General features: G+C 38.1%; 1 protein-coding gene across 4 annotated transcripts in view; it reads right to left on the bottom strand.

Moving 5' to 3' along the window:
* LOC126376243 (TWiK family of potassium channels protein 9-like) overlaps positions 1-27,721 on the bottom strand; it is a 406,126-nt gene that overhangs the window by 11,663 nt on the left and 366,742 nt on the right. For all 4 annotated transcript variants that reach the window (XM_050023535.1, XM_050023534.1, XM_050023533.1 and 1 more), the window contains one exon: positions 7,592-7,635. The gene's annotated coding sequence lies outside the window, so the exon portion shown is untranslated. The remainder of the gene's footprint in view (positions 1-7,591; positions 7,636-27,721) is intronic.

Raw genomic sequence — 27,721 nt, 5'->3', positions numbered from 1 at the left:
GCGTGCTCAACGGTGAAGGAAAACATCGTGAGGAAACCCTTCCCTTGAAATGCATTTTCGGAGGTATGTGACCTAACCTGTATTGGGCTGGTTTTCCTTCGCGGGTTGGAAGGTCAGTCGCTTCTGTAAGAAAGCGGACCTGTCAAATCTTCAGGTTACGTAAGCGGACCCTGTGAAAAACGGGATGATGAATATGTTTTTGTCCACACTTTCGGACTATTACCGGCTGTATAAAGGCGCAAAACTTAAGTAAAAAAAGCTTTATTGTCTAACTTTTAGGCAGTTAATTTGTATTTGTTTTACAAAAAGAAAAGCAGATAATAATATATATATATATATATATATCTTTAATACTAATGACACTGGCTGCTTTTCTTTTTGTATGCTTTTTATATATACAGGGTGTTAGTGACATCGTAACGAAAACTTTGAGGGGTGGTTCAGGCCATGATTCTGAGTTGATATCAAGTAGAAATTTCCGTCGCAAAAGTATGGATTGGAAAATAATTAAAAAGAAAAGAAAAATTCTCATGAATTTTTTGACACGAAATTCCACTTGATATCAACTCAGAATCATGGTCTGAACCATCCCCCTCAGTATTCGTTACGGTGTCACTAACACCCATACCTACTTATATAGCTACCGTATGTACTTGTACGGGGTGTAATTGTCATCGTAACGAATACTGAGAGGGATGATTCATCTGATTATTCTGAGTTAATATCAAGTGGAATTTTCCATCGCAAAAGTATAGAATTGAAAATAATTTTAAAAAACTAAAAAAAAATCATGAATTTTGCGACAGAAAATTCCACTTGATTTTAACTCAGAATCATGGTCTGAATCAACCTCCTCAGTATTCGTTACGATGTCACTAACACCCAGTTTATATATATATATATAATTATATTTGTTTCCATTTACGGTAAATGCTGTGTACGCATGTAATTGGCAAGCATAACATACCAAGTCTTTCTTTTTATAATGCTGTCTGGAAAAGTTATATGAGAAATGCTGAATGTGTACCAAAATAAATAAATAAAATAAGAGTTTTTACAACGGGAACTTTCGCACTTTGGAAACATTTCCGGGAACGGCACTGAGTGTGAACTAATAAACATTTAGCATAGGTACTATGTTCGCATATTCACGGGTCATTAGTTTGCCTATGCGGGTACTAATGATGCAACGAAGGTTGCATGCGGGCCTGTCGAATGGAATTGGCTTTACGACACGTATTTTGTGCTGATTTGTGTACACCTGCTAAGGTAGTAAGTATTAGAGCCCCCGCAAACCACAGACTTTCTATCGGCCGATAGTTTGGTCGGGCTTATAATCAGTATGAAGATGTATGCAAGTCCGCATACTACAACGACCGATACCAAATCGAAAGAAAGAAAAGAAAGTCTGTGGTGTGTGGTCTGTGGTTTGCGGGGGCTCTTAGAGGACAAGTTAATTATGAACGGCCTCCGTGGTCCAGTGGTCGAGCGTTGGGCTCACGATCTGGAGGTCCCGGGTTCGTATCCCGGTGGGGACATATCACAAAAATCACTTTGTGATCCCTAGTTTGGTTAGGACACTATAGGCTGATCACCTGATTGCCCGAAAGGTAATCCGTGTTCCGGAAGGCACGGTAAGCCGTTGGTCCCGGTTACTACTTACTGATGTAAGTACGTAGTCGTTACATGAGTCACGTCAGGGGCCTTTGGCGGCTCAATAGTAACCCTGACACCAGGGTTGATGAGGTCGGTAATCCACCTCAGTATGCTGTTAGTTTATTTTAGAAAAACATATCATGTTTCTAGCTTGATATAAAATGAAAAGCAGTGAACGTTATATGCAAAATTTCTGTCAGGTTTAAATAAAATTTAAAATATTCTTGCATAAGTAATTTAAACACACAGCTATGCAAGGCCAACGTACTACAAAATTATACAGTTCAAGAAATAAAAACTGGTATTCTACAAAAGTTTTATAAATTCAAATGAACTAGACATCGTCGTTTACGTTTTAAAACAATTTAAACATTCGTCTGTGAAATACAATTTCACCTTAGAGATGCTCCTCACGGCGCGGCGTTATCGTATATCGTATTGATAAAATACAATACAACAATACAAAAATGCTTTATTGCACATATAAACACACCATTACAATTACAAAAGTGACAGGTGAAGTAAAATTGGCGGCCATTTTGCTTGTTGTTTTTTTAAGCAACCTATTGTAGATTTGCCGCAAATGGCGTTAACTACATGGCCGGAAGGCTTTTTTGCTAAATAGCAATTTCTTCCAGAAACTTTAGGGTCGATGGGTGGGTTAGGGGTGGAGTTGGCTGATGTGCGATTTTAAAGTAAGCTTGCCGGTAAAAAGTTTGTTTGTGAAAGTTCAACTTTTAACCATACAGACTGTCAAACATTTAAGTTTCATTTAATGTTAGGCGGATGAGACGTGCGTTTTGTAAAAAAGGATGATTCAAAGCGTAACTATATAACCTACTGAATAATGAATATTTTTGAAATTGAATTATGTATCTTATGTTTTTTTTTTCGTAGATAATATGTTTAGGCAATTCGTCAAAAGTATGTTTAGGTTATCGTATATGTACCCTTTATTCAAATCATTTTGCATCACGCCGTGTGGACGCGCACTTAGGCGACTATGAATATGCAAAGGTCTTTCATACGTTGACCTTTGTATTGAATTTAAATATTTTTTGCGTGGGTAATTAGGCTGTAATACATAAAAAGCATCGTAGCGTTTATCCTATTTTCATTCTGAACATCCGCTTACCTAACATGAAGGAATTTGACAAGTTTTTACAAAAGGTACCGCAAATACAACCTACCAAATCGATTACATGTAATGTTAATAACGACTTGAATTACCGTCCTCATCAAAAGGAGGATTCAACCTCATCAACCCTGGTGTCAGGGTTACTATTGAGCCGCCAAAGGCCCCTGACATGACTCATGTAACGAATACGCACTTAACGTGCCTTCCGAAGCACGGATCGTTTTACTTTCGGCCAATCAGGCGATCAACCTGTACGTAATGTCCTAACCAAACTAGGGATCACAAAGTGATTTTTCTGATAATTATGTCCCCACCGGGATTCAGACCCAAGACCTCCGGATCGTGAGCCCAACTCTGAACCACTGGACCACGGAGTCCGTTACTAACAAATCTAAGTATCCTAGTCTAGGTTCCAGTCTTTACACATGATCACCCGTTATGTTTAACCCTATTGTCTAAGATGTATATGTACACTTTGTATCATGTTATGTTGTGAAGGAAATAAATATTTTTATTATTTATTATTTTATTTTAAGTCCTAGTAAGTACCAAAATGTAATCCAACTAATTTCTCCTGTAACGGCCTATATGTGGCAATTACTAGCGAATGCTTCCCCGTCAGTGCATTTACACCTGCGCTGCTAACAACCGATCGAAATTATACTGCTACTCACAAGAGCGTGAATACAGCAGTGCTAGGAAACAAAATGTATTTATAAAAAAAAATGTATCGTGAAGGGAGCCCTACGTTGGAAGCCAATTGTGAATGGGGCGGTTGGAGAGGTTTGTCTAGCCGCGTAATACGGGTGTACGAAAACGACTACGTCACTATGAAATACGTTTATTACGCAAACACTTACATAGAAGCAAGGCACAATGATTACTAAGGCACAGTCCCTGCCATGACGTCACATATAGTACAAGCGTCACAGTCGGAAGCAGTACTTTTAGTTTCTAGATAGGTCCTGTGATAGTCACCTAGAGGTAGGCAAGCTATCCAGAAGCCTGGGTTCTGAGTACAACGACACAGTTCAATTGTTGACTTCTCGACGTCCGCGAAGCAATGAAAAATAAACCAAATAGGTATATGGTATAGGACCATACAACCGGAACCTTTAAGTCACCCGTGGATTAATAACTGTTTAAAGAGGAAAGATTTAGTTTTGGCATTGAGGATTCGTTCTGGGCACATTCCATTAAATAAGTTTGCTCATTTAATGCGAAAAGTTGATTCGCCAAACTGTTTGGAATGTGGCGTGGTAGAAGATGTATACCATATTTTGATGGAGTGTGCTCGAAATGAGTCCGCGAGGTTCAATTTGTACAATACTTTTGATGATTTAAGATATGTTGGAGGATGTAACATTGCTTTGGCAAACCCATTATCGAAAAAGGCCAAAGCACTTTATAAATTGGTCAATATAGGCGTAAACTTAAGATAAATAATTTGTTTTTAGTACTCATTTTTGTTGCCTTATAGAGCGACATAGTTTCTGTTTGTGACTAAGCTCTTAAATAAAGATTAAAAAAAAAAGCCAAATGACCAAAACCAACCATAAACAAAATGACAAAACAAACAAACAGACAAAGACCAAATGTTAAATGCTGACCATCTGCAAACTGTAATACCATTTTTATTGCGAATAAATAATTATGAATTATGAATAGAATGTGGGTTTCCTCACGATGTTTTTCTACAAATTCGACAATCATTGGTTTAGGCCCGTGCTGGATTCGAACCTGCGACCTCAAAATGAGAGGCAAGCGTTCTACCAACTAGGCTACCACGGCTCTCCACATTACAGTGTACACTACAGTATTTACAGTAATATGAAATAAAATACATGAACTTGCATGAATTCTGAACATATGAAACTGCACATTGAATAGGTTTCGAGTTTATTGTTCCGACGAACTGTTAACATTACATTATTGTGGTAAAATGAATACGTTTAAATTAATGTATTGCTCTTAATGGCGTTTATAGACTGGGGAGTACCTTTAGTAGTCGTTGTGTAATTAGGGGTGAAGTAACGAGGTTGTACATACATTAATTCGTATAGGTATAATATTAAACAGAACGACCAGTTCAGTGCTTCTATGCTGTTCTGGGAGCAAATAAAAAACATAGAAAACGTTCAGCTGCTTGTCTTCCCGGGCATGTCGTAAAAACCGACAAAGGGATTGTGTCATCTAACATGATGGACTGATGTTATGGGCGATAGGCTGATCCCTTATCACCATAAAGTACATCATATCCAGCTTACGACATCGTATCAACAGTGGCTGCAAGTTGTCTTTGATTACTTGTGGCTCTGCCCACCCCATTAGTAATTACGGGCGTGAGTTTATGTATGTATGTATGTACCAGTTCAGTATAATTAGTGCTTATATTTTAATATGAAGAGCTCGGTGGCGCAGCGGTTAACGCGTTCGGTCTGCGATTGTAGAGGTTAAGCAACTTTCGCAATGGCCGGTCATAGGATGGGTGACCACAAGGGAAAGTTTTCATCTCGACCTCCTCCGTGCTTCGGAAGGCACGTTAAGCCGTTGGTCCCGGCTGCATTAGCAGTCGTTAATAACCATCAATCCGCACTGGGCCCGCGTGGTGGTTTGGGGCCCAATCTCCCTATCCATTCATAGGGAAGGCCCGTGCCCCAGCAGTGGAGACGTTAATGGGCTGGTGATGATGTGATGATATTTTAATATATTTTACAATCGTCTCAATGCGCGGTAAGAATTAGATCTGTCAAAGTACGTAAGCTAGTGTTGTGACGTTCATTAGCCTAGTGATGTATCAGTCTATTCTTTTCTATCTTACAATAATAAAATGCAAAGTAGGAAGAAATGAGCATAGGCATTTCGCGTTAAATTTCAGGATTTTAGGGTCTGGGGTCTAGACACTATGGTGGTGGAACCAAAATGTACATAATTGACACGTGGCATTTCTTTAGCTGCGCGACCAATAAGACATAAGGTGACTTTTATACAAACAGAGGTTTCTGTAAGTATTATAATAATAATTATTTATTATTTTTTTATTACTTATTATTATTATTATTATTTTAGTTAAGAGTCTTTTTGTAATTATTACATTTTATTTTAGTGTATTTAGTGTGTGTGTATTTAGTGTAATATTGTATTTGTATAGTGTTACTAAAGTAATACTGTATTCTCCTTCTATCGTGTGGATTGTGAGGTGGAGTACCAACCGCATTCAGCCTAGTGTCAGGGTATATTGAGCCCTCAAAGGCCCCTGACATGGCTCATGCAGTATTTGTTCTAATGTACACAGATTTCCAGGATTTGTGTCCGGTTAATGGCAATAGGCTCGCCCTCTATTACATGGGACTTAAACATAGCTGGCAAGAAGTGGTTGTATTATACTAATACATTTCTGCCTACCCCCTTCTGGGATCCTATGCTATGTTATGCTATGTTATGTGAAACGAGTCTGCCATTCCGAAATTATCACCACGAACTGTACCTACCCTTACCTACATAATTATAATATTGTCATTACCTACCAACCAATCTGTTAGCTCAAATTTATTTGGGAACATAATTTATTTCAGGTAATTATTAGATCATAATTTTAATAGGAAACGATATGGAATTGAAATGAGCAGAATTTTATTAAAGAGTAATAATTAACACGTAATTTCGTGATAATGATAAAATTTCTGATGCAATTTGGTCACGTATTAATACGTGACGAATATTAAGTAACGAATACTGAGGGGGATGATTCAGACCATGATTCAGAGTTGATAACAAGTGGAATTTCCTCTCAGAAAATTCATAACAATTTTCGCAGGCTTTTTATTTTTGCTGGGGACATGATTCTGAGTTAATATCAAGTGGAATTTTCCATCGCAAAGTTGTTTTTTTTTAATTTTTACAATGCTATACTTTGCGATGGAAAATTCCAATTGATATTAACTCAGAATAATGAGCTGAATCACCCCCTCATTATTCGTTACGATGTCACTTACACCCCGTACAAGTACGTATATGATAGTCATACAAGTGCGTATGAGTGTAAGTGACACCGTAACGAATGCTGAAGGGGATGATTCAGACCATGATTCTGAGTTAATAACAAGAGGAATGTCTTCCCGGAAAATTCATGATTTTTTTTATTATTTTCAGTTCCATACTTTTGCGGAAGAAAATTACACTTGATATGAACTCAGAGTCATGGTCTGAATCACCTATCAAAGTTTTCGTTTCGATATCACTAACACCATGTATAGTCACTGTGTGTTGTAAACAATAAGCAAAGTATAATAGAATAGAATAGAATAGAATAGAATAGAATAGAATAGAATAGAATAGAATAGAATAGAATAGAATAGAATAGAATGGAATAGAATGGAATAGAATGGAATGGAATGGAATGGAATGGAATGGAATGGAATGGAATGGAATGGAATGGAATGGAATGGAATGGAATGGAATGGAATGGAATGGAATGGAATGGAATGGAATGGAATGGAATGGAATGGAATGGAATGGAATGGAATGGAATGGAATGGAATGGAATGGAATGGAATGGAATGGAATGGAATGGAATGGAATGGAATGGAATGGAATGGAATGGAATGGAATGGAATAGAATAGAATAGAATAGAATAGAATAGAATAGAATAGAATAGAATAGAATAGAATAGAATAGAAATTGTTTATTATAAAAGGACGCCACACACAAAGACAAGACAATAACATCACGTCATCAAAGTCTTGCTAAATATATTTTTTTTTTAGTCTAGACTAAAGAGAAATGTAAAAGCTTACCTTTATGTCATTGTCGGTAATTATACAGCTTAATTTGTGTTTATCTGTAACAAAAAAAAAAATATTTTTTTTATAAAAGCTCCCAAATTGTACAACAACATACATAAAATGAAAATTTCAGTACACAACATCTAATTTTATATTAAGTTACGTTTGAATGAAATCAAATCAAATATTCTTTATTGCACACGACATACAAAACAAATTACAAAATGAAAAAAAAATTAATGAAATGAATGAATTCTGTCGGGTTATTGGTCAATGTAAAGAAGTGTTTAGATTTCTGCCTAAAACGTGGAATTTACCATCGCAAAAGTATGTAACAGAAAATATTTAAAAAAAACAAAAATGATGAATTTTGCGACGAAATATTCCACTTGATATTAACTCAGAAACATGAGCAGTGTCAACTTAAATTACAGTGTCAATTTCACCTCTAAACCTAATGCAAAAATACGTAAGATTAAATATCTCCTATACCTATAGGTTGCCTGGAAGAGATTGCTACTTAGCAATAAGGCCGCCTATTGTACACATTCTATTTCTATTTTGTTCCGTATTTTGTTTTTTCCTGTTTGTGCAATAGAGTTTCGTGTATTGGGAATCGCAGTCCTGATGTTCCGGATAGTGTTCTCAAAGGTATTGAGTGATGATTCTGGCTCAGATTTAAACAGCAAACGGCTTGGTGTGAAGTAGTTATATTTTCTTTAAATTGTTAGATAAAAACAAAAGTTATGGACAAACAGACAAGTTTCGACATGTTGCGTGCGCGTTCAAAAGTTGCTCTATATATATGTCAAACAAAACACGTTCAGAAACTGTCGTTTTAAAATGAACGTTCGGAAATGAACTGAATAATAATATTGTTACGTCATGCATATTAAAAAGAACTTAATAATATTCAAATTATTACAATAGATAAATATCTTACGCTTCTATGCTGTTCTGGGAGCAAATAAAAAACATAGAACACGCGAACGCGAACACTGCTTGTCTTCCCGGGCATGTCGTAAAAACCGACAGAGGGATTGCGTCTTCTAACATGATGGACTAATGTTATGGGCGATAGGCTGATCCCTTATCACCATAAGGTTCATCATATCCATCTTAGGACTTCGTATCAACAGTGGCTGCAAGTTGTCTTTGATTGCTTGTGGCTCTGCCCACCCCGTTTGGGATTGCGGGCGTGAGTTTATGTATGTATGTATGTATGTATAAATATCTTATGTAAATAAATCGTGAGCGTTTTCGCCACAAGAGTATTTGTTATGTTATGTTATGTAAGTTGTACAATATAACATTGTTAGTAAAGTCCTGTTTACAGAAGTGGAGGTCGTTAATGCACCATTGATTTACGTTGTTTAGTAAATCTTGTTTTTAACGATGTTCCGTACGATGTTTGCATTTAGATGCTACCATTTACCATCCTTTCATTTCCTTTTTAAACGAAACACTTTGTATTACAGACTGGTTGTAACAACATTACACACACATAACTTAAGTTCTGCTGCATTAGCAGTCGTTAATAACTATCAATCAGCACTGGGCCCGCGTGATGGTTTAAGGCCCGATCTCCCTATCCATCCATAGGAAAGGTCCGTGCCCCCGGAAGGGACGTTAATGGGCTGATGATGATGATGATGAATTTAAGTTCACGCCTATATCCTACTTGGGGAAATCAAAGGTATATCCATCTCAAGATGAACTAAGTTTGTTATTCCGTTGATTTTTTTTAAACAAATTCTACATACATGTTAATTACATAAGTTGTGCACGTCTGTAATTGGTGCAAACACTAGTACTAGCCTTAAGAAAGTTTTATTAATTGTTGCGTGTTTGTACTGTTGATGTGCCTAATAAATAAATAAATAAAAAAGTTATCTTCTCAAGGGTTTTCTATTAGACCAAGGCGATAGGTGAGCCGTATCTCCATCTATAATAGTCCAGAAATTAATAAATCATTGGTGCAAGTCCGTTCCGGGGTTTGAACCGGCCGCTCCCCTTTTGAAGCAATCAAGTTATATTTTATTTATGTTGGTAGGACTATATTATATTTATTTTTCTTATTACTTTACATTTTTATTTTATTTTATTTTTTCATTTTGTTGTATTGCACCATCCCGTGCTCCAAAGCATATACTTCTTTCACCCTAAGGCCGCTTATTGTGCTCATTTTATTCGTCTGTACATGCCATTGTCCTGTGTTTATGTTTTTGTGCAATAAAGAATTATTAATTGATCATCGAGAATTCCATCCTTTAGCAGTTCACATAATGAAGGAGGAATTCTAGCGGTTCGAATTTCGACCACATAATGAATGAAATCCATCTCCGCGTCGCGTAGTTCGATGGTGGAAAGGTAATGCTAAGTAAAGAGAGGTCACATCACGCTCTTGTCGGTGTATCATTCTCCATGCTACTTTTTAGGGACAAATAGGGCAGTGGTTTCCCTCTTGCCTTCCGCAAGAGGATCCTCTTCCTTAAAAAGGGGTATGAACACGTAATTTTGTAACGATAAATAAGCCTATAAAATTCTCTATCGCGTGCAAACTTCGTTGTAAACATTAAATCTCAATTCATTCCGTGATCCTGCGACAATGTCGCGGCACGAATAGGATATAAAAGTTGAGCAAGTTTGTAAGGAGATATCACTTGAAATGTCTCCTTTTAAACCTTTAGCGATAGATAAATTCGCACCTGGGTCGTTGACAGTTTTACGACATCGAATAGATATTGCTACATTGAGTTCAATATCGGAGGTAGCTGTAAGGAATATTAAGAACTTGGCCGGAACACTTCTGTGCACTTAAATTAATCGAAAAGTTTTCCTACTCATAACAATTAGTTATCAAAGAGAGTGATTCTTAATTAAGAATGTAGTAGTTAGGAATTTATAGTTTATTTTCATTCTTTATTGTACACATTTTGTTTAGGAGGTCAAACAGGCAGTCGCTTCATAAAAACTGTTAGGTAAACGGACCCCGCGCAAACGGTAAAATATTATATTTATTATCTAATTTTCATACATTTCGTAGGGGAACAAAAACCTATAGGATACTTCCCATTACCTAGAATCATAAAAACAAGAAGGAAGGTCGTATATCACAAGTAAAGGAAAAAAGTCCGAAATTGTTAATCAGTTTCTAATTGGTTCCCCAAGACACAGGCTTAACCTAGTTTGGTAACCCCTGGTTAATTAACCGTTATTGCTCTCTGTATTTTATTGATTGCACATGTTTTTCTTATGTAAATAATAATAATATTTTTTTATTCAGGTAAAACCTTCGACACACATATATACATTTACAACATTAAAATATACACACATTAATATTTAGTTGGAAAACATAAAGGTATATGTCTACCTATTGCCAATTTCTTGTTGTAAGTTTATGCAATAAAGATTTATTAATATTATTATTTGTAATGTTTTTTTCCATATCTCGGGACTATGGAGTTCCGGTGTGCGTGGGACCGAGTTCAACACGTAGAGGTTCTTTAAAACATTTTAATCCGGAGGTTGTACACCAACCGGCGATTATCTCTCCATGCACTATGGGAGTGCACCCAAAGACAATTCCCGGTTCGTGTAGGACTATTGCAGATTACGGGAAAATATTCAAATTCAAATATATTTTTTTCAGACATTAACACATCCATAGGGGTTAGTATGAAATCCATATGGGTTAGGGGTCCATCCATAGGGGTTAGGTTATATTGGGCTATTGGATTGGGAGTTAGTGGACCGGGATTCTGGAGTTGTGAGGGACTATGGCGCCGGCTCGACCAATGTTAATAACAAAGATACAATGAGCATAGTAGCAGGTGCAGGCAGGAGAATGATGATTATTTTATTTATTATTATTAGATGCTACAACCGCAGCATAAAAGACCACCAATTCCACACTTTATACCTCACAATATCATCATTCTTTCACCTTTATTTTCGACCTGCAATAAAGTGTAAAGTGCTAAACATAAAGTCCTAACGACAGCGTTCTTATTGTACATGAACTTTGTAAGCAAATTCATTTTTCACATTCACGATATAGCTAGGCTAAAGGCGTGTACACACAAACGATAACGAATATCGTAGAGTTTTTCAGCGCATCGTGGACGAACTATATAGGGTGGTAGTGACATCGTACCGATTCAGACCATGATTCTGAGTTAATATCAAGTAGAATTTTCCATCGTAAAAGTAGAATTGAAAACAATTAAAACAAAACTAAACGTAAGTTTTTCTATCGCAAAATTGATGTTTTTTTTTAGTTTTCTAAATTATTTTCAATTCTTTACTTTTGCAATGGAAAATTCCACTTGATATTAATGAGCTGAATCATCTCTCTCGTAAGCGACAACCCAATATGCGAATAAGTAGGTATGTGTCTTGTTTTATATACATCTCCCTAGTGTAATCACGTTTTCACAAAGTCCGCTTACCTAACCTGGAAATTTGACAGGTCCAGGTCCAGGCTTTTTACAGATGCGACAGTCTATCTGATATTCCAACCCGCAGAGGTTAGTACCTGCGAAACGCATTTATTTCCTCACGATGTTTTTCTTCACCGTTAAGCACGTGACGATGATTTAGGTATGATCCAAGCATGAATTCGAAAATTAAAGACTCGTGCTAGGTTTCGAACCTGCGACTTCATCGGTGATAGTCAAGCGTTCTTCCAACTGGGCTATCACGGGTTATTTAATAACGCAATACAGTTTTGTCGCCAGTGTATACACACATTTAGGTGCAATAAAAGTTCGCAAGTTATACGCGGATAACTTCAGCAACATCACCACGCAAAGTTTTGTTATATGTGTATATTTTGACGGAAAGAGTAAAGTTGGTCGTTTTGCGTAATCCTCTCAACTTTGGTAGTGTGTTGGTTATATTGACGAAAGTTTCAAATTAGAATTTAACAAGAATTTTGTCAAGAAATATAAAATAAAAATCCGGTTTTTACAGGGGGTTAGTGACATCGTAACGAATTCTAAGAATGATTCAGACCATAATTCTGAGTTAATATTAAATAGAATTTTCCGTCGCAAAATTTATGTTTATTTTTTCCATTATTTACAATTCTATATTTTTACGCTGGAAAATTACATAAATATAATAGAAAGTACACTATCTGAAGGTACCCAAATGGAAGCTAAGATTTATTAATACTGTGTAGAGCTTGCACCTTTATAAATTAGGTTATGCATGAAAGGACTAGCATGCAAAGGTGTGGTTGATGGCAGCCATTCTTTATTGTATGCTTTACAACGTGTTCTGGAAACTTCCAGAACTATCTAGAATGTTCTAGAAGATAAGTTAGTGCTGTTTCATTGTCGTTGAGAAGTGGGGGCAGTAAATGTAGGGAATGTGTAGAATATGCGATTTAAATTTGGAATAGAGAAAAGAACATTACAAACTGATAGATAATATATGAAGTTAAGTCTGTATTTCTTTCAGGGTAGGCAGAGATAAAATATAAATGAGACAAACTACAGTCACTCTTGATATTCCAAAGATGAAAGGGTAACCGTATCGGCAAGTATCTCACTATCCGGGGTCCTAGGTTGGATTCTCGGTGGGGATGCCCCACATGTTTAACAAAAAACACTTTGTGAGACTATCCGTGGTTTAAGTAGTCGGTCCCGCCAATTATTTACTTAAGTAAGTTTGTAGTTGATGAGATTGGTCATTGATATTAGAACTTATACTAAAAAAATATAATAAGAATAAAAAATGAGTTTATTTCGGACAAACCACAACACATACCTATAAAACTTGCACAACATTAATTACTTACCCTAAAAATAAAATAAAAACCACAAAATACCTATATTTATATTTTGTTGCCCTCTGGGCAAATAATCGCTGAACCCTGGCAGTTTTTCGGTGGACTGCGGCACCCATATACAATCGTGTACATTATGTACAATGTATATGAGTGACGGAGACCACCGAAAAAAGGCCAGGTTTCAGCGATTATTTGCCCAGAGGGCGACACTGATTTTCAACTCTCACCCATTATTGGAAAAAACGCAGGTACCATGACAAAAAATAGAAAATGAAAGGTACTGTAACATAGTGTGGTAGTAGTTAGTATTCAATACCCGGACAAAAGAAAGAAGGATGCTCAAAGTTAAAACCAAGTGTGTAACAGGTCAGTGCGCGCGATGTGCGTTATTGACACGATAATATATTGACAAAATAATCAGTTCAGTCCATTGCTCTAATATAAATAATAGTTCTGGAAAGGACATCATCCCGTTTCCCACAAAGTCCGCTTACCTAAACTGAACCTGAAGATGTGACAGGTCCGGTTTTTTACAGAAGCGACTGCCTGTCTGACCTTTTAACCTACGAAGGGAAATCGAGCGCAATAGAGGTCACACACCTCCGCGTTTCTCGGGAATGTGAGTTTTCCTCAGGATGTTTTTCTTTCCGGCTGTGTTCGTGACAGTTACATAATGATTCATCGAAAACAAATTCTAAAATCATCGGTCTAGGCCTGTGCTGGCTCTCGAATCTCAAAGTGAAATTCAAGCGTTCTTCCAACTAGCCCACGGATCTAGAAATAACATGCTATCGATAAAAACCCACTGCACTAAAAGAAAGATTTAAAAATACCCCATTTTATGTGAATGATAACGACATTTGTATACTTTTACGGCCAATAAAGAAAAATGCACACTCTCACGACGAATCTATGCGGCGACATCGTTCAAGAATTATTGCTTTCAGATAAAGTTGGTTATTTGCTGAAATGCCTAACGCTGCGTACGCGTTCACAGAAGTGGCGATAACTACGATTGCATCTCTCTAGCGTTATCCCGTTTTTCACAAGTGTGGCGGGCCCAACTAGTTGACCACCTAGTTCCGCCCACATGCAACAGATGGCGCCACATTCAATAATGCAGTCTTCAAGCAGTCGTAAAACGCGATATTGAAGTTTACACAGCAAGACATACAACTTCCAACATAACACCGTTGGATCGTCGATTCCTAGTCACACTACCAACTTGTGGCTAGCGGGGTACTATGCTCAGTTCCGTACCACAAAAAGCATCCTTTGGCGGCAGCACACCCTCACCGCCAAAACAAGGTCCACTTACCTAACCTGAAGATTTGATAGGTCTGGTTTTTATAGAAGCGACTGCCTATTTGACCTTCCAACCTGCGAAGGGAGACCCAGGCCAACACAACATACATACATACATAAACTCACGCCTATTTCCCACCGGGGTAAGCAGAGACTATAGAATTCCATTTGCTTCGATCCTGACACACTTCTCTTGCTTCCTCCACATTCATCAATCGCTTCATACACGCACGCCGGTTCAGAGTAGATCGTATTGAACCTTTTCTAAGGACATCTCCAATTTGGTCATCATAAGTCCTTCTCGGTCTTCCTCTGCCAGCCCTACCATCAACTTTCGCTTTATATACCAACACAAGCCAACACAAGTGAGGTCATATATCTCCGAAACGCATTTCTCGAGAATGTAGGTTTTCTCACGATGTTTTCTTTCACCAGCTAAGCACGTGACAATCATTTACGTTCCGAACATGAATTCGAAAATCATTACTTCAGGCCTAATGTTGTTCTAACAGAAAGCTCGGTGAAGTGTGGGTTCATAGTTCTACTTGAGATGTACCTCTGACTACCCTAATTGGGATATAGTCGGGAACTTAAGTTATGTTAGTTTAGGCCCATGCTGGGTTTTGAACCCGCGACCTCACAATGAGAGTCAAGCGTTTCAACTTCCAACGTTCCGCTATCCGCTATTTTTCAAGAACATAGCTCGGTATTGTTGATAGGTGCTTTGAACATTTTATGTATGCATGATCGGATATGTTCGCTTGTTAAGGAAAAGTTAGTGCCTTAGGAAACGTTTATTGAGAATTATTGTCTACTTACTTGAGACAGATAGAGCTAAACATAAAACATAAGGTACTAAAATCGGAGAGAGAAAAATACATATAAATATTATTGAACAATGTCAATGTTTGACTTCTTAGAGACACCCCACATTAGCGTCTTTCGAGCGTCGTCGTCGTGCCAGCGTCTGCGCGACGTCTACGCGACACCAGTGCTGGCGCCATGGCTGCCGAATGCTTAGCGAGCGCGGCGCTGGCGTCGCGTCGCCGCGGCGTCGACGTCGCGCAGACGCTGGAACTTCGACGACGCTCGAAAGACGCTAGTTTGGTGTGTCCTGTAGTATATCCCCTTGTAAAATACAGGGTGTTAGTGACATCATAACGAATACTCAGAGGGATGATTCAGACCATGATTCTGAGTTAATATCAAGTGGAATTTTCCGTCGCAAAATTCATGTTATTTTTTTAAATTATTTTCAATTCTATACTTTTGCGATGGAAAATTCCACTTGATATTAACTCAGAATAATCAGCTGAATCATCCCTCTCAGTATTCGTTACGATGTCACTTACACCCCATACAAGTACATACAGTAGCCATACAAGTAGGTATGGGTGTTAGTGACACTGTAACGAATACTGAAGGGGATGATTCAGACCATGATTCTGAGTCGATATCAAGTGGAATTTCCTGTCGGAGAAGTCATGAAAATTTTCGAGCTTATTTAAATTATTTTCCGTTCCATACTTTTGCGACGGAAAATTCCACTTGATATCAACTCAGAATTATGGCCTGAATCATCCCTCAAAGTTTTCGTTACGATGTCACTAACACCCTGTATGTTGCGATCAAGGAAAAGATATACAGGTATACATGGTGTTAGTGACATCGTAATGAAAACTTTTAGGGATTATTATATACCATGATTCTCAGTAGTTATCAAGTATAATTTCCCGTCGCAAAAAACTCGCAAAATTAAAAAAAAACACTAAAATCTTCATAAATTTTCCGAAAGGATATTCCTTTTGATATTAACTCAAAATCGTGGTCTGAATCATCTCCCTCAGTATTTGTTACGGTGTAAGTGACATCGTAACAAATACTGAAGGGGCTGATTTAGGTCACTATTCTGAGATTATATCAAGTGGTATTTTCCACATCGAGCATTAGATATATCACACGTATCGTCATGAATATGTGACTTCGTGCTTTAAAACCGAATCACATCATCAATCGGGCTGTAATTGCAAAGACAAGGTGTCAAAAACGAAAAGGGGAAACGTTTAAACGAGGCTCCACAATATTCATGCAAACAAAAGTTTTTGAAGTGGATTCCCGTTCAGAACAGAAGTTTGCGTTTCTACGCTCTGAGGCATCCGCGAAGTGGAAACGAATGAGCTGGATTTTGTATTAAACTATTTTGTTTTTAATTCGACTTTCATAGTGTTTTAGTTTTCAATACGCTGGATTGTGGAGCTTCATTTGAATGTTAGTATCTACACTTGTTTACGGTTACGGGCGTGAACCGCAGCCACTTCTGATATAATCTTTTTCATGTGGGTTGTGAGATCAATGAGCGATCTCATCAACCCTGGTGTCAGCATTATTGAAGCACCAAAGGCCCTTCACATGGTACAAGCGACCGACTGCTTTACGTGCCAACTCATCAGGGTACAGTCCTCACTTTATTACTACATAGATACATACATAAACTCACGGCCGTAATATCTAATGAGGTAGTCAGAGCCAGCCAACCTGGTTCCAGATTCTAGCAGACAAGCGCGAGAGGCGACACAGAAATGAAAGGGCCGATTTACCACCTGTACCATCTAATAACCCTCAACTACAATGCCACTCGTGCGGCCGCTATTGTCGCTCTCGCATCGGACTTTACAGCCATTTTAAAAGCTGCCACAGAAACGCTGTTTGAATCATCTGTTAAAGATGTAAAGGCCTGAGATGATGAGTCAGAGCCACAAGTAATCAGAGACAACTTGCAGCCACTGTTGATACAAAGTCCTGAGATGGATATGATGAACCTTGTGGTGATAAGGGATCAGTCCATCGCCCATATCGCTGATGACAATTGCCAATCATGTTAAAAAGGACACGAACCCTCTGTCGGATTTTCTCTCTCTCTTTCTATTTAAGAGCTGCGCTCTTGTCGGTGGAGTAACCGCCATTCCTCTCTTCTTCCCGCCAAAACCTTCACCTTGTCGGATTTTATAACACCAAAATACAAGCAACTTTACGTGTTTTATGTTTTAACCTAATCAATTTTAACGTTTAATTATCGTACATAGCTAATACAAACTTCCTTATAGGACCTAGCAGTCAAGATAACATAACAGGTAGCCATTGAAACCAAACCTCAGTGGAAATTACTTATGCAAGTTGCAGTGGAACTACCATATGCATATTTGCAGATTATTGTGACTGCTAACCGAGATAAGGAGCAATCCAGAGAGGCATCTTATGCATATTAAGACGAAGCTAAGGGTCTCGCAAGGCACTATACTGGGACCCATATACTATAATGTATATGCAGACGCTGTGCTTAGGTTAGACGTAAGATCATCTTTGGTAACGAGTTTATATTATTTACTTTGATTTAAAGAGGTAGATTGCCATTGCGAAGAAAAGATAGATTTTTAGAAAAAGATTTTCTGAAGTACGGTTTTGACAACAAAAAAGTTAAAATGACTACAGATTTTTGTAACTACATTGCTTAAATGTGTGTGTAATGAACGATACATAATTTTTAATGAAAGCAAGACATCTAAAACCTAATTAATATTAAAAATAATCTTATTACATAATTATAATGCTTTCGATTTTAAGATTGTTAATTTTTAGTAAAACTTGCGCGACTTTTTGAAAAATAAAAAATATGTCTGGTGTAATCTTTTTCAATAAAATATCAATTTCTGTGAATTTCGATCCGGGGGAAAATTAATTGAGACCACATTTTTTTTACTACATTCAAACTAGCTTGTATATTATGAGGATTTAGTATGTCTAGAATGATATCCGTAATTCATTATAACGCAGCAATATTTAATGACCTTAGATTTGACTTATCAAGAAATAGCTTCTAAGATACAAAGTAATATAAGATATTACAATTTCACGAAGGTCATTTTCAGACAAAACATAGAACTTAATAACATCGAAAATCAATTTCATAATACAAAAATAATTTCCATAGCAGAAAATATTAACTCGGAGAAGGAAATTATTCCATTCGAATATATTCCCTAGTAGATTAGATAAACACGCATATTTTTTCAAAGAATATACCTTCTAGATAAATCCCGAGCTTATTAATCTCGTAGCATATTCATATAAAAGACATTAATGCAGTCAAAAAGTGCGCTTTTTCAATAAATGTCAAATAGCAAGGCGTTTTAATACTCTGATTTAGTTAAGAATGATGATGATAAGTGATATTTTAATCGAGTTAAACGAGTTTATCGACATACTCGCGACACAATGAATTGATTTACAACTATGTCTAGCCAAGTACGAAACATAACAAAAAATGTTCCTAAACAAACACTCATCATAAAAGATAAAGCCTACAACGAAATTATAGCAAGAGCCGCATTATTTTTCCTTTTCATAAGTTTTGTTTCGTCAAGCGTCGAGCGTGTACAAAGCAACGTTTGAAATTAGTTACTGTCGTCGTACACAATACATTCATTGTGTACGTACAAAGGGGCGAAATTCAACCCAACTATAACGCGATTCCTACCATTTTCGTCCTCCCCAACTGTTGTTGTTACAGCCGTTTATTCATCCGTTGTGGAGTTATAATCTTTGGAGAAGGCAACAGTACGGCGTATCCCGTATTTTGGCGTTGACATTTTGCTTGTGGGATTTCATGTGGAAACAGATATGTCTGATGTTGAGTTTTAGTTTCAATATTATGTGGTTTCTTCTGAAACTTATACTCAAGAATATGTTTTGTTTAACAGCTCACCCGTGATCAGGCACACTCAGGAAGAGAAAAAGAAATCGAAAAGTACTTGAACCCACAGCTTTCTTTCCCGCAATTTTCTCCAAATTAGACTTTTTCGATTTAATTATCTCGTTATTTTTTTTTATTTGTGAATAAACGTCATGATCTAGTTTCAAAGACTTCGATCGTAAAACAATTTACGCCAGTCGTCAACTCAGCAGTTACGACCACGACCCATATTATGGACGATCGGTTGTTTGCTTTTCACCGATCACCACACGTTTCAGTATCTTAGGACTTCATATCAAAATTAACTCTCATCGCTTTACTTGTAGCGTTATTAAGGATCACCTTTATTTTTCTATACTGTCTGTCTATACACGCCTATGGAATTCCATATGCTCCGATCCTGACACACTTCTCTTGCTTCCTCCACATTCATCAGTTGTTTCATGCGTGCACGTCGGTTCAGAGCAGATTGTACTAAACATTCTCTAAGAACATCTCCAATTTGGTAGCTCTCAATGTCGGCCCTTTAAGTCTCCCTCTGCCAGTCCTACCAACATCCTTCGCCTTATATACCGCTTCCGTCGTATATTATCTTTCAAATTTTTAAATAACTTGTTAAGTTTCACCCTGACCTTTATTCCCTTCACAATCTTCATTTCACTCGAAGTAACCCACTCATTACTGCCGCCTGTACCCTCTAATCTCCCCAACTTCCCTTCATGTTGCCAGCAGATTTCCACACAATAACAGAACAAATGAGAAACGAAGTTGTGCGTGAGACGATACGTGATACGTGCTTTTGTTCGCAACATGTTGTTTTGTACTAACTTCGAACGGGTGTTCGAAGTTTTTTACTCACTTGGTTGTCATTAATTGAATTTTTGTTTGGAGCATGTATTCTTTATTTGTTTTTAGGCACGTTAAGCCGTCGGTCCCGGTTACCACTTACAGATGTAAGTAGTCATTACATGAGTCATGTCAGGGGCCTTTGGCGGCTCAATAGTTACCCTGACACCAGGGTTAATGAGGCTGGTATTCCACCTCCCAACCCACACGATAAGAAAATTTGTTTTTAGGTAACATTAATCGGCCTTCGTCGTCCAGTGGATGAACGTCAGATTCGCAAACCAGAAGTAATCGTTTTAAGCGATAAGGCCGCCATTTGCCATGTACCTAGTTAAGAGTCTTTTGTAATTATTTCTTTTTATTTTAGTGCAATAATCCCAGTGGGGACATATCACAAGAAATACTTTGTAATCCCCTGTTTGCTTAATACATTACAGGCTAACTCAACCTTAAGTAATTGCCCGAAAGTAACATATATGATCCGTGCGTCGGAAAACACGTTAAGCCAATTGTTCCGGTTACTGTTTGCTGATGTAAGTACCTAGTCGTTACATGAGCCATGTCAGGGGTCATGGCGGCTCAATAATAACCCTGACATCAGGGTTGATGAGGATGGTAATCCACCTCACACCCCACATAGAAAAAGAGTTAGAGGCGATGATTGAATTTTAAACTAGTAATTTTATTCATTGCCATTGTTTGTACGAAAAATATATACCCTTTTATGAAGTCGAATTGAATTACAAAAGCTGAAATAAAACAAGTGGAATTCAGACCGAAAATGTTGTAATGCGAAAATTTTCGCTCTGAGAAAAAAGGCAGGCGCGAATGTAATGTATTGTTTGTGGTTCTAAGCAGGACAGTGAAAAAAATATTTATTTGTTTGTAGCTACGAGGGGCTGTATTTGAACAATTTATTGCAAATTTCATACAATACTCGTTAACCCATTTTCGGTGGTCTGTTAATGCTTGGTTGGGCCAATTGTTTTCTTTTTTACGCTGTTAATCTTTTATGTCGGATGTTCATAATCCGTAACTGGACTTCACCAAAACGATTCTTCTCTCTCGTGTGGGTTGAGAGGTGGATTACAAACCTCAACAACCCTGGTGTCAAGATTACTATTGAGCCGCCAAAGGCCCCTGACATGGCTCATGTAATGACTACTAACTTACATCAGCAAGTAGTAACCGGGACCAACGGTTTAACGTGCCTTCCGAAGCACGGATCATCTTACTTTCGGACAATCAGCCTGATCTGAGATGATTAGCCTATAATGTCCTAACCAAACTAGTGATAACAAAGTTTTTTTGTGATATTTCCCCACCGGGATTCGAACCCGGGACCGGGACGGATCGTGAGCCTAACGCTCAAACACTGGACCACGGAGGCCGTGACCAAAACGATTAACTTCAGCTAATTTCAAAGTCTCCAATTGCTTCAAGTTAAATATGAAACTTTACATACTAAGTATGATAACATACGAAATTAATACCATGCCTATTATTACCATAATATAATGCCTATTATTAAGATATTATATACTAATAAAACATAAAAACATAAACTGCCTATATACGTCCCACTGCTGGGCACAGGCCTCCCCTCAATCAGCCGGAGGGGGTATGGAGCATACTCCACCACGCTGCTCCACTGCGGGTTGGTGGAGGTGTTTTTACGGCTAATAGCCGGGACCAACGGCTTAACGTGCCCTCCGAAGCACGGAATCATCTTACTTTTTCGGATAATCAGGTGATTCAAGCCTGAAAAGTTCTTACCAAACAAAGGACAGTCTCACAAAGTGATTTCCACAATGTCCCCATCGGGAATCGAACCCGGACCTCCAGATAGTGAGCCTAACGCTCTAACCACTAGACCATGGAGGCTGTCATTATATACTATTATATTATTATTTTTGAACTTGGTGTTCTTTTTGTCTTTTTTATTGTGTATTGATTTCCGTGTGGTTTCTGTCCTGTGTTGAATGTAATGTGCCTGTCTGTCTGTGTCTGTGGTGTCCGGGAGTAAGAAATGTTTCTTTCTTCCTTTCTATTTCCCTTTGGAGTAGGCAGAGACCACGCAGTTACACTTACTACGATCCTGACACTCCATCTTCGCTTCTTCAACTATCATCATAGACTTCACGCATGCCCGCCGGTTGAGAGCACTCTTGATCTGTCCATTTTTTTTTCGTTAACGAAATGAACATCAAGAACACACTAACAAAAAAAAAACAAATTAGAAGTCCTGAAAGAGACTCGAGACCACTAACCGGCTATAAAACGTGGACATTACGTTGGAATTTTCGCCTCTAAACACTTTATTTCCTATAAAAATTGCGTGTTATGGCAAAATAAATTATTTTTTGTGTTATATCATAAAACTGAAATGTTCTGAATCATAACGACCTTCTCTTATGTGAGTTGTGAGGTCAATGGCCGATTATATCAACCCTGGTATCAGGGTCACTATTGAGCCGCCAAAGGCCCCTGACATGGCTCATGTAACGATATACGATATAATTATATGAAAATAGTAGTAGCGACCGACTACTTACCGTCCCTCAAAGTACGGATCATCTTACTTCCAAACAATCGAGTGATCAGCCCGCAAATAATACCCGCTAGTAATAATGCCGATGGTAGTGGTTGCCTGGATGAAATTGATCTAGAGCAATAAGGCCGCCCAAATTTTACTGTATTCATATGTCTGACTGATAAAATTTTGTACTGTGCAATAAAGTATATTTGATTTGATTTGATTTGAAATAATGTCGTAACGAAACTAGGGATCGCAAAGTGTTTTTTGTGATGTCTCCACCGGGATTTGCACCCGGGACCTCCGAACCGTGAACCCAACTTAACCACTGAGCCACAGAGGCCGTTAACAAATCAAGAAAATGTCACTTTAAAAACATCAGTTAGGACTCTTTCATGCAAACAAAATTATCGTGCTTTCGAAAATTTCGTCGAAACTTCGTCCGTCTATTTTAATCCCAAAACGAGTATGTTAACAAAAAAAAAAACTTTTCTCAACCGGGAATGTAACAAAAAAGGAAGATAAACTTTTTGAACGCACTCCGAACTTTACTGGCGAACTTGTGGTTTGTTTGGTTGAGACATACTGTCGAGATGTTCGGCAAATAACTTGGGAATTGCTCGAAGGGATTTTGCACACGCTGAGCTGGAACATTATTATGTAACTTATAAGAGACATCAAGACGATACTGGCTTTATGCAGAAGTATGGAACTGAAAAAAAAAATAAAAAGACACTAAAATCTTCATGAATTTTCCGACAGGAAATTCCACTTGATATCAACTGGGAATCATGGTCTGAACCATCCCCCTCAGTATTGGTTACGGTATCACTGACACCTGTACGTACTTGTGCGGGGTGTAAGTGACATCGTAACGAATATTAAGGTGGATGATTCAGCTCATTATTCTGAGTTAATCAAGTCAAGTGGAATTTTCACTTAATATTAACTCAGATTCATTGGCTGTATTATCCCCTCAGTATTCGTTACGATCATCTGTATGTATTTTAAGTAATACAATGTAAATCACGATAAGTATGCGAACTATTCAACAAGTTATAATGTTTTGCATTTCGCAGTTGGACCTAGGTCCAACAAAACGCCTAAAAACGCCTAGGCGTTTGAGAGAAATAGGTGGTAACTTCTGGTTCAGCGAATCTCTCTCGCCTTGCCAGTGTGATTGCTACGTTACCAAATGTCTGTGTACTTAAGTACATAAATAATACGATCAATATAAAAACAAAAGAAATGTCTGCCAGAGAAATCACTGAACAGTTGCATCCTGAAGAATTGATTTTTAAAGATGCACTTGAGCGCAATGCTTGTTTTTCAAGTCGACATAGAGGTCCTGACAAGAAGTATGTCTGGCAAGAAGTAGACAATTTCCTAGGCACTCTTGTCAATTCTGCTCTATCTTCACAAAAGTGTTGCTTCAGCGTATCAGCGTTGAATACCAGTGCTCGGTACGTTATAAACGTTTTTCGTTCGGAAAATCTCAAGAAGGAACTTCACTGTCTCTGATTGGCGTTCGAGTGGCAAACTTGTCGACGGCCTTACGTAACTGTAACGCAGCTAGGTATTTTCTGCTTCAGGGTTCCGTAAGTAAATAATTTCTGCCTTATTATGAAATGAAGACAAATCGTATAATATATGATAATCATAGGTATCATGATAAATAATGAAAGGTACTGTAACATAGTGTGGTAGAAGTTAGTATTCAAAACCCGGACAAAAGAAAGAAGGATGCTAAAAGCTAAAACAGGTCAGTGCGCACGATATGCGTTATTGATACGATATATTAACAAAATAATCAGTTCTAATATATAGTTCTGAAAAGGACATTATCCCGTTTTTCACAGTGTCCGCTTACCTAACTTGAAGATTTGATAGATCCGGTTTTTTGCAGAAGCGACTGTCTGGCCTTCCAACCCGCGAAGGGCAAACCAGCCCAATACAGGTTAGGTCACATACCTCTGAAAATGCATTTCTCAGGAATGTGAGTTTCCTCACGATGTTTTCATTCACCGCTGAGCACGTGATAATCATTTAAGATCAAAATATGAAATCGAAAACAAATTCGACAATCATTGGTTTAGGCCTGTGCTGGATTTGAACCTGCGATTTCAAAGTGAGAGGCAAGCGTTCTACCAACTGCTTGCTACTAATAATAATTATGATAATGTGACGAATAATTATCATCAGCAGCCGGAAATTGTTCACTGCTAGACAAAGGCCTCTCCCAAGGCTCGCCACAATGACCGTTCCTCTGCTGCCCGCATCCAGCGTTTTCCCGCAACCTTCAGAAGGTCATCGTTCCAGCTTGAGGGGTGCCCACGCTGTGCTGCACGCTGTATGCACGTTGTGACTTGTAATATTATAATCATATTACCAGGTTTAAAATATAGCCCACGCCGAGAAAACGGTCCACGAATTTTATTGGGACTAATTGACAAGTCGTAATAAAAAAAATAAACAAGTTTATTACAAAGGTCCAAGCAATATATATATATATATGAAAAGTCATAATAATTCTTCTAATATTCACTGCTGCACAAGACTTTCCCGTTCAAACGGTAGGGTCTTTCTTTGTTTTGGGCAATCAGACAGCAATTGTTTTAAACATAGAAAGAACGGACTCACAAAGTGATTTTGACAATGTCCCCATCGGGAATCGAACCTGTTGCTCAATATCGTGAGCCCGACGCTCTAACTGCTACACCACGGAGGCTATGGGTATGTAAGTATGTGTACAGAAGATATAAAAAAATACACTTTCAAAGAACCGGATTCCTCTTTGTTTGATTCTTTCTGACTTCGAGATAAAAAATAAAATCGAACCGTCTTTGCGCAATACAGAACCCTGTAACTCGGTATTACAAACGTTCTTATCCGTTTTTACAAGATCCAATTCCAATATTGTGTTGTCCAAGAAATGTTGAACTATATTGTACTGAAACTGATATCTAAGAAAGTAACAGTAAATATTGAGTTTATTCCAATAGCCAGCTGAAGGCTGTATATCACAGGAATTGGATATCTTTGGATTCATTATATCGAAAGCCTGCCTTTGTTGGGATGCTTCGTTTTTAGTCGTGGGGATGGTAACTTATGCTATGGTATTTAATGAACTACATAACGTAGCATCTCGCCTTGATGCTCAACTGCCCAGTTGGGCGAGAACCTCTGCTCAGGGCATCATCTAAGATAATTACTATTTGAAAGAGTCAATCGACCTTAGTGAGCTGGTAGTTAGTAATAAGCACTGAAAGAGCGAAGTCGCGGTAAAAACGAAACAACAGATTTTCGATTTCCGATACAGCCACGTGTACAAAAACCACATTCACAATTATGTGAAGAACGATTCTGGCCTTTACCACCTTATCTTAAGTTTTACCGTAGTTTGGGAAGTTACAGTAACATAAGTACATCTTTTAAATCATGTGGGTTGTGAGCTGGAATGCCAGCCTCATCAACCTTGGTGCCAGGGTTATTATTGAGCCGCCAAAGGCCCCTGACATGGCTCATGTAACGATTACTCACTTACATCAGTAAGTAGTAACCGGGACCAACGGCTTAACGTGCCTTCCGAAGCACGTATCATTTTACTTTTGGACAATCAGGTGATTAGCCTGTAATATCCTAACCAAACTAGGGATCACAAAGTGATTTTTGTGATATGTCCTCACCGGGATTCAAACCCGGGGCCTCCTGATCGTGAGTCAAACGCTTAACTACTGGACTGGATAAGTACGTATTCGTTACATGCGCCATGCCAGGGGTATTTGACGGCTCAATTAAAACCCTGCACTAGAGTTGCTGTGATTGGTAATCCACAACCCACACGATAGAATAACCTCATAACGTAATATCCTCATCTTCCTAGCGTTATCCTGTTTTCATAGGGTCCGCTTACCTAACTTTAAGATTTGATAGGTCCGATTTTTTGCAAAAGCGATTGTCTGTTTGACCTTCCAATCCGTGACGGTGAAACCAGCCCAAAAAAGGTTGTGTCACATAAGTCCAAAACGCATTTTTCGGGAATGTGGGTTCCCTCACCACTGAGCACGTGATAAACATTTATGTTCCAAACATGAATTCGAAAAACAATTTCAAAAATCAATTAGATATAGGAAGTGACATAATGTATGAACGAGGATATTCACTGCTCTCAAACTAACAAGGCAAAGGCACTATTATCACTTAGCCGAGTCCAAAATAAGTTTCTCCAAGTTACATTAGGCGTAAATAAGGTTACTTTACGGGGAAGGACAAATTCGGGTGAACTTCGAAGGCCGCTGGTTAAAGGCAGTCGGTCACCGAGATCATGGGTCCATAGATTTAAGGAATACAATCTGTGAACACAATATACATCATAAAATCACAGTCTATCAGTCTCACAGAATACCAGCAGTGTGGCGGCTCACGCCGCGGCATAAGCTGAGTGAGCACCATTTATTCGGGTCACCACTCACTACACATGGGTAAGCCGACATGACGTCACATTTAATTTAGGTATAAGTTTCTGTGTTCGTTTTCCATGTTCCTATATAGAAAATATTTCATGTGTGCGTTGACTTTTGATGTGATGTCATTGTGTGGTGTCCTAAGTAATAAATGTTTCTTTCTTTCTTTCTTCTTAAATGGAAGAAAACATCGTGAGGTACCCCACATTCCGTAGAAATGTGTTTCGGAGGTATGTGACCTAACCTGTATTGGGCTGCTTTTCCCTTCGCGGGTTTGCAGTTCAGACAGGCAGTTGCTGCTGTAAAAAACCCTGTCAAATCTTCAGGTTAGATAAGCTGACCTGGTGAAAGCGGAACGACGCTAGCTGTGAACATAATAGATGGGGTGTCGACACAATTTTGTATGAAAACAGTTGTCCCCTGTTGTCAAAATTCCACTTGA

This window comes from Pectinophora gossypiella, chromosome 20 (assembly GCF_024362695.1).
Source record: "Pectinophora gossypiella chromosome 20, ilPecGoss1.1, whole genome shotgun sequence".
Lineage (NCBI taxonomy): Eukaryota > Metazoa > Arthropoda > Insecta > Lepidoptera > Gelechiidae > Pectinophora > Pectinophora gossypiella.
Note: the sequence above shows the minus strand (reverse complement) of the source record. Positions and strands in the feature narration are given on the sequence as shown.